Raw genomic sequence first — 8,915 nt, 5'->3', positions numbered from 1 at the left:
TTTGTTAATAGATTGCTTTGCAGATAGGATTAAGTTAAGGACCCTGAGGTAGGAATATCACCCTGGATTATGCAGGCAGACCAGTCTAATGACATGGGTAATTAAAATCGGGGAAACTTTCCCTGCTGCGGTCAGAGGAAGATGGGACTATGGAAGAATGGTCAAAGACATGAAGCACTGCTGGCTTTGAAGATGGAGAAGGGGGCCATGAGCCAAGGAACATGGGCAGCCTCTAGCAGCCAGAAAAGTAAAAAACAACAACAACAACAACAATTTTTATGCCGAGAGGCTTCAGGAAAGAAGCAGTCCAGTAGGACTGGTGTCTTGATTTTAGCATCCTACCATGTCCTCCTCAGTCTGCTGCTTACTGCCAGTGGGCCAACCAAAGCTCAGCCTGGCCACGCTGATCTGATTATTCCTGCCTAAAGAATGGCCCCACCACTTTTACATGAAGGCTTTCGTGGATTCTGAAGTCTGATAGATGTACTGTATAATCAGTTTCTCTGTAAAGTACACCTCTATTTTACAGGCCCTATTATTCATAGAGGCAAGGATTAATATTACTTACTACAGAAGGTGATATATGATATGTTAGGGAAGAAAGAAAATCTGTCCAGTGGAAATTTTTGATGTATCTTTAAATAGAAGGAAAGCACAGATTAACTTCCAGTGTGGAGTCTGGATCATTTCTCTGTCCAATATCTGTTCTCCAGAGGGTGATGTTGCACCACCTAGAGATCCCTGTTTCTTTGGAAGCTCAGCACCTTCCCCTTAGCCCCTCCTCCCTGCAGCTAGGGGACTGGAGCATGCTTGCTGAGTTCTTTGAGGTTAAGACAAGTGAGATATTCAGAGGTCAGAAAACACTCAAGATCATCTGAGCAGTTTTTGCATTTTTACCTCAACAAGGGACTTGTCTAGCCTAACCTTACTCACATATCCTATTTCCAAGAGCTAGGTTTCACAGTTGCTCTCCTGCTTGCTCAGGTGAGATCTTCCAGAAAGAAGCCTTCCACCGCTCCGCCATGCTCCTGTTGCTCATCCCAGTACTGGGATCTTCCCTGAGTGAGTAATATCTTATTATGGTCCCTAATTCTATAGAAGTAACTTTTCCTATTCAAATTTTAGTAGAAATGCTTTTCATAGCCAAGTCTGCACTGCTCTCACTGAGAGAACACTGATTTTGCAGGAGACGCCAGAGCCCAGTCAGTGACCCAGCCTGAGGCCCACGTATTGGGTCTCTGAAGAAGCCACTCTGGTGCTGAGGTGCAACTATTCCTATGGGGCAACTCCTAATCTCATCTGGTACGTGCAGCACCCCAACCAAGGCCTCCAGCTTCTCCTGACGTACATGTCAGGAGACAGCCTGTTAAAGGCATCAGAAGTTTTGAGGATGAATTTAGGATAAGTGAAATCTCCTTCCACCTGAAGAAACCCTTAACCCATTGGAGTGATGCAGCCAAGTTCTTCTGTGCTGTGAGTGACACCCTGCCTGGGACTGCAGGGAGCTGAACACAAACTCTGTGAGACACTAAAGAGGATGAGTGCCTCTGAAAGTTTTGGATTCTGACAGTAGGAGCCTTGGTGTTCTTATACACAATAGAGAGGTGTTCAGGGACTCGCTGAGCCTGCGTGGGGCGGATATGCTCTAACAGGTTGGATATGAGAGCTGGGATATGACACAGGAACGCTTTACTTTTCATTCATGATTTTGTCTTTCAAAAAACTGAACAAAAGGTGAACTCCTTTTGTATATTTATCTCCTTCTTACAAGCTTACTGCCTTTCCAATTTGGTAATTTCAAGATTGTTTTCTTGGAATCTTTCTTCTTGGATCCACTCAGCACTGGTTATTTCCCCTCATTTTTAGATGCCCATCTAGGACGGGGGAGATGTTTGGGGTGGTGAGCAGCTCAAAATACAGGCTACTCATGGAGATTTTTAGTAACTGATCAGGAACGTTGCAGAAAGAATGGTGAATAAGTCACATTTTTTTTAGTATTTCTTCAAGGACTACTAAGGATGCAGAAGACACTAAATCTAGATACCAAATTCTACTTATTTTGAAGTTAAAATAGTTTATTTTTACCAACTATAACAATTGGTTTCCATTCTTTTGATGTCTTAAATTCTCCAAATCTATATCAGAAATCTTCAAAATTGGTGGGATAGTAACTTTGGTCAGTTTCTAACAAATGTTATCATTATTTTCCTTTTTACTCTTGTTCTATTTTCATATGATTTCACTGTTGGGATATTAAAAATTGGTTCTTATCTGTTTGGCATTTGAAGGGGAGGAAAAAATTTTCCATGGTTCATGTTTCTTCCAGCTGGACTGAGAATTAAATTCACGGGAGACAGATTAACAGGAAAAAAAACCCCAAAATTTTATTATTTGCACATGGGAGCCTAAGAATGAAATTGAAATCTAAATAAATGACCAAGGCAGGCAGTTTTTTAGACTTTTTAGCAAACAGACAATAAATCTGTGAAAAATTGACAAGACAAAAAAACCTTAACTTTGGGAGCTTCAAACAGTAAGGATTTCTAAACTCACTGTGAGGTTTTTTTTTTTTTTAAAGATTTTATTTATTTATTTATTTGAGAGAGAGAGAGAGAGAGAGAGAAACAGCATGAGAGGGGATAGGGTCAGAGGGAGAAGCAGGCTCCCCGCTGAGCTGGGAGCCCGATGTGGGACTCGATCCCAGGACTCCGGGATCATGACCTGAGCTGAAGGCAGTCGCTTAACCAACCAAGCCACCCAGGCACCCTCACTGTGAGGTTTTAATAAAGGCTTAAAACTTTCATGTAATAATAGAAGATCAGGTTTATCATTAGCTTAATTCCTGCTTTTCATGTGTGGTGGTTCTTTTCATGTTCAGTCCCACTATTTTAAAAAAATGACAAATTCTAGGGGCGCCTGGGTGGCTCAGTTGGTTAAGCGACTGCCTTCGGCTCAGGTCATGATCCTGGAGTCCCTGGATCGAGCCCCGCATCGGGCTTCCTGCTCGGCAGGGAGTCTGCTTCGTCCTCTGACCCTATCCCCTCTCATGTGTTCTCTCTCTCAAATAAATAAATAAAATCCTTAAAAAAAAAAAGACAAATTCTAAATGATGATTTATGAAATATAATAATCCACATTCAGCTACTATCTGGTCTAATTATTGCAGAGGTTTTCTTTTTTAAAAAAATTTTTAAATTTAATTTTATTATTATTTTTATTATTTTGTTATGTTAGTCACCACACATTACATCATTAGTCTTTGATGTAGTGTTTCATGATTCATTGTTTGCGTATAATATCCAGTGCTCCATGCAGTACATGCCTTCCTTAATACCCATCACTGGGCTAAACCATCTCCCCACCGCCTCCCCTCTAAAACCCTGTTTGTTTCTCAGAGTCCATAGTCTCTCATGGTTCGTCTCCTCCTCCAATTCCCCCTGCTTCATTTTTCCCTTCCTACTATCTTCTTTTTCTTCTTTTTTAACATATAATATATTATTTGTTTCAGAGGTAAAGGTCTGTGATTCATCAGTCTTACACAATTCACAGCGCTCACCATAGCACATACCCTCCCCAATGTCCATCACCAGCCACCCCATCCCTCCCACCCCCCACCACTCCAGCAACCCTCAGTTTGTTCCCTGAGATTAAGAGTCTCTTATGGTTTGTCTCCCTGTCTGGTTTCATCTGGTTTCATTTTTCCTCCCTTCCCTTATGATCCTCTGTCTTGTTTCTCAAATTCCACATATCAGTGAGATCATACGATACTTGTCTTTCTCTGATTGACTTATTTCGCTTAGCCTAATACCCTCTAATTCCATCCACGTCGTTAATTATTGCAGAGGTTTTCTGATTACAAAACACAGTTCGACTAGTGTCTCTAGGTTTAGACTACATTTCACTTAGTATAGATAAGGACTTAGTTCATGGACATGCTGCCCTGTATGCTGTCCACAGGCATCTTGTCATTCCTTTATAATATACTTCCCCGCTTTGCTGGAGAGAAACCCAAACTACATTTCTCACAATTCCTTTCTTTTATCATCTAGTTTAAAATCTGCAATTGAGAAGCATTTCTGCGATATTAGGAAAGTGGAGAGAAGGAGGAGCCATTATTCTTCAGATTTTGTTTGACTTCTGGGTTTCTTCCTGAGAATCACCCACTTTGGTGTTGCAGGTATCTGGATTCATTACACTTCACAGTTTCTTTTATTTATTTATTTTTTAAGTTTTATTTTTTTAAGTAATCTCTACACCCAATGTGAGGCTCAAACTCATGACCCCAAGACCAAGAGTCGCATGCTCTTCCGACAGAGCCAGTGAGGCCCCCCCTATACTTCAGAGTTTCCTGTAATCAGTCTTTGCTGTCTTTGCTTCATCAGCTCTTCCAACGTCTGTATGTCTAATTCCCTGTGTTAAATTTCTTTCTATTTAAAATATTTGGACTTGTTTCTGTTCTCCTGACTGATAGCATCCTTTTCCCTAAGTTTGTCCTGTGAACATTTGGAGTTTTGTGTTCTAAGTTGAACGGGCAAGCGTAGTGGGAGCAAGCAGTAATTGCTTCTGCAGCTGTGACAAGAGTACTTTCATGGAAAGAGAACGGCTTCGAAGTTCTGGGAAGATTGGAGGTGTTTTCTCACGCTGACCCCCAGATGTGCTTCACAGACACTGCAACTGTCCTCTTAGTTCAAGGTTCCCGAAGGTTATTTTGTAAGTTTGTTTAATGTTGGCTACATCACAAACCACTTGAGATTTTTAACTCAAACCTTACTTCTAGAGATAGCGATTTTGTAAATGGAGAGGTCTCCAAATCTGTATTTTTAAAAAAGATTTTGTTTATTCATTTGAGAGAGAGAGAGAGAGGAGAGAGGAGGGCCAAAGGGAGGGGGAGTCCCAAGCAGATTCCTAATTGAGTATGGAGCCCAACGTGGGGCTCAATTTCACAACCCTGAGATCATGACCTGATCTGAAACCAAGAGTCCGACGCTCAATGGACTGTACCACTCAGACGCCCCTCCAAATCTGTATTTTTAAGTTGATGACCAACTAACTCTTATATACAAAGAAGTTCCATCTTGCTATAAAATGTTTCTGTACATCATCAGACATGTACGAACTCTAGAAGCTAAGATTGAGCTCATTCTTTTGTCTTTTGAGGCAAATCCATATTATCTGAGTATCCTATGTTGTGGTTAAAAAAATTTTTGTTGAACATATATATATTATATTGGCCGATAATGTTGGCAGATGGACATAGGCAGAGAGCACACTTGAGGCAAAATTTCCATTTAAAGTTTACTAGCAGAGCGCTTTGCCTGATGCACATAGGCCAATCAGATTATCTTTTTTTAAAAAGATTTTATTTATTTATTTGTGAGAGAGAGAGAGAGAGAACACAATCAGGGGGCATGGCTGGCAGAGGGGGACTCAGACTCCCTGATGAGCAAGGAGCCCAAGATGCAGGACTCGATCCCAGAACCCTGGGATCACGACCTGAGCTGAAGGCAGATGCTTAACTGACTGAGCCACCCAAGCATTCCCCAATCAGATTATCTGAGGATCATTAATATCTTAAAGAAGAAAGTGATGCCAGATAATTTTATGGGGATTCAATAACCTTAATGACTATATTTCTTTAATACTGAGTTATATATTTTTCACTTTTTAATACACGTATGTAATATAGAATTTATTTTTTCCCTTTGAAAGCTTTTATTAAATTATGTTTCTCATTTGATGTCTTAGATGTGAAGCAATATTGTATTTCAGGTAGCAGCAATTCCTCAAATCAAAGACCACTCATTTATTAATTTACTTCTGCTTTTAAGAAATTTGTTGGCCACCTGCTAAGTGTCCACATTGTTCTAGGTGTGGGATAGAGTAGTGAAAAAAAGTTTACCTTTCCGTCATCCAAAATCATCTATTAATGACTAAATATGTGTTATTATAAAGATTTTATTTATTTATTTATCTGAGAGAGAGAGAGAGAGAGAAACAGCATGAGAGGGGATAGGGTCAGAGGGAGAAGCAGGCTCCCCGCCGAGCTGGGAGCCCGATGCAGGACTCGATCCCAGGACTCCGGGATCATGACCTGAGCCGAAGGCAGTCGCTCAACCAACTGAGCCACCCACGCGCCCTAAATATGTGTTATTGACATTCCTCTGATTTTATCCTAAAACTTGCTTATAGAATATTTCAGTGTATCATTAGGAAGCCTAAAATGGCTAGAAAAGAAAGGTAATGAATTCTTCTTGGAAATGTCATGGTATGGTGCTTCTATGTTAAGCAGTGTGCTGGGGAAAAAAACAGATTTATGAAAAATACCAACTATTCTTTAGATTTACAAAGGACAATCTTGACAGCTAACAGGCATCATAAAAATAGAGCCAGAAGTGAAGATAAAAGGCTTTTGAGAGGAGAACAAGTTAACAGGTTAACATTGCTCTGAGTTTAGTACCTTGACCACAGTGGGGTGCATCTTCCTCACACACACACACACACACACACACACACACACACACACACAATTTCCTGCTTATATTCTGAACTCACATTCATCCTTCTGCTGTGACCTTAATGTTTGCTCTTACTAAGCAGTCAAGATGCAAGGACACCAGAGACTCTAAGAATGAGCTCTTCTCCAGGATCAGTGCTTGTGCTATTCTTAATGTTTGGTGACTGAAATGGCACATAAAGTTTAAAGTCTTTCCTTCCATTTTATTGGTGTAATCCTGAACCACAATTTTCTCTAAGAGGTAGAGCCCAGATCATACCTGGGATGACCAGAAATGCTATTTTGTTTTTGGTTTTGTCTCAGGAGGAAGCAAGGGAGACTCAGTGACCCAGATGGAGGGCCAAATGATCCTCTCAGAGGAGGCTTCTCTGAATGTGAACGGCTCTTATGAAACCATACAGTATCCTCTCCCTTTCTGGTATGTCCAGTGTCCCAGTGAAGGTCTACAGCTCCTCTTGAAAGCCTCGAGGGACAAGGAGAAGGGAAGCAATAAAAGATTTGATGCCACCTATGACAGAGATTCCAAATCCTTCCACTTGGAGAAAGGCTCAGTGCAAGCGTCAGATTCAGCTCTTTACTACTGTGCCCTGAGTGACACAGTGATGGGGACTGCAGGGGGAGCTGAGCGCAAACTCTGAGCAGGACAGGGGCTTGGATGCTGAGCGTCTCTGCCTGATCCACTCTCATTTAGGAAACAGGAGCTAGTCTACTGTGTTATCACCAACTGCTCACCCCAGGCGCTCTTGTTGGTGTGAAAGTCATCCAAATAAACTCTGAGAATGTGGCAGGAAAACAAGAAGTAAACATACCTTTAATGGTGAGAGCGAAAACCAAGTCAGTCACCATAGTTCCTTAGTCACGGTTTTTATTTTATTTATTTTAAAAAATGTATTGTTTAAATTTTAGGTAATTAACATACCGTGCAATATTGGTTTTTGGAGTTCAGTGATTCATCACTTACAACACCCAGTGCTCATCGTAACAAATGCCCTCCTTAATGTCCATCACTCATCTAGCCCATTCCCCACCCACCTCCCTTCAACAACTCTGTTCTCTGTCTCTAAGAGTCTCTTATGGCTTGTTTCCCTTTCTCCTTTTTTTCTTTTCCCCTGCCCATATATTCATCTGTTTTCTTTCTTAAGTTCCACGTATGAGTGAGATCATATGGTATTTGTCCTTCTGAAATATGTGCTTTTAAAAGTATAAAACTAGGATGAATGAAATGGTCTATGTGTTCATCCTTGCATAAAATTCTAGCTCCTGACCTTGTTCCAGGTCATCCGGGAAAATAGTGCATTTAAAGACACACCGGTAACAGATGAGGTTGCAAATGCTTAATGCCTCCCTGACAAGCTGGGGCAAGAAAGAGTGATATCTAGGGAAGCTTTGGCCCAAGAAATAGTAGATTCTTTTTTTAATTTAAATTTAATTAATTAGCATATAGTGTCTTATTAGTTTCAGAGATAGAGTTCAGTTATCCATCAGTTGTATATAACAGCCAGTGCTCATTACATCATGTGCCCTCCTCAATGCCCATCACCCAGTTACCCCATTCTCCCACCCCCATCCCCTCCAGCAACCCTCAGTTTCTTTCCTATAGTTAAGAGTCTCTTATTATTTGTCTCCCTCTCTGATTTCATCTTATTTAACTTTTCCCTTCCTTCCCCTATGATCCTCTGTTTTGTTTCTTAAATTCCACATGAGTGATATCATATGATAATTGTCTTTTTCTGATTGACTTATTTTGCTTAGCACAATACCTTCTAGTTCCATCTACATCGTTGCAAATGGCAAGGTTTCATTTTTTTGATGGCTGAGTAATATTCTATTGTATATGTATACCATATCTTCTTTATCCATTCATCTATTGATGGACATCTGGGCTCTTTCCATAGTTTGGCTATTGTGGACATTGCTGCTATAAACATTGGGGTGCAGGTGTCTCTTTGAATCACTACATTCATATCTTTGGGGTAAGTACCTAGTAGTGCAATTGCTGTGTCATAGGGTAGCTCTATTTTTTTTTTAAGATTTTATTTATTTATTTGAGAGACAATGAGATAGAGAGAGCATGAAAGTGGGGAGGGTCAGAGGGAGAAGCAGACTCCCCGCTGAGCAGGGAGCCCGATATGGGACTCGATCCCAGGACTCCAGGATCATGACCTGAGCCGAAGGCAGTCGCTTAACCAACTGAGCCACCCAGGCGCCCAGGGTAGCTCTATTTTTAACGTTCTGAGGAACCTCTATAGTGTTTTCTAGAGTGGCTGCAGCAGCTTGCATTCCCACCAGCAGTGTAGAGAAAGTTCCCCTTTCTCCACATCCTCACCAACATCTGTCATTTCCTGAGTGGTTAATTTTTGCCATTCTGACCAGTGTGAGGTGGTATTTCATTGTGGTTTTG

The 8,915-nt window shown here is 41.0% G+C and overlaps 1 pseudogene; it reads left to right on the top strand.

Moving 5' to 3' along the window:
• Window positions 1-1,022: 1,022 nt before the first annotated feature.
• On the top strand, window positions 1,023-1,509 carry LOC110585507 (annotated as a pseudogene).
• Window positions 1,510-8,915: the final 7,406 nt, after the last annotated feature.

Source organism: Neomonachus schauinslandi, chromosome 9 (assembly GCF_002201575.2).
Source record: "Neomonachus schauinslandi chromosome 9, ASM220157v2, whole genome shotgun sequence".
Classification (NCBI taxonomy): Eukaryota; Metazoa; Chordata; class Mammalia; order Carnivora; family Phocidae; genus Neomonachus; species Neomonachus schauinslandi.
This window is presented reverse-complemented; position numbering and strand designations above follow the sequence as displayed.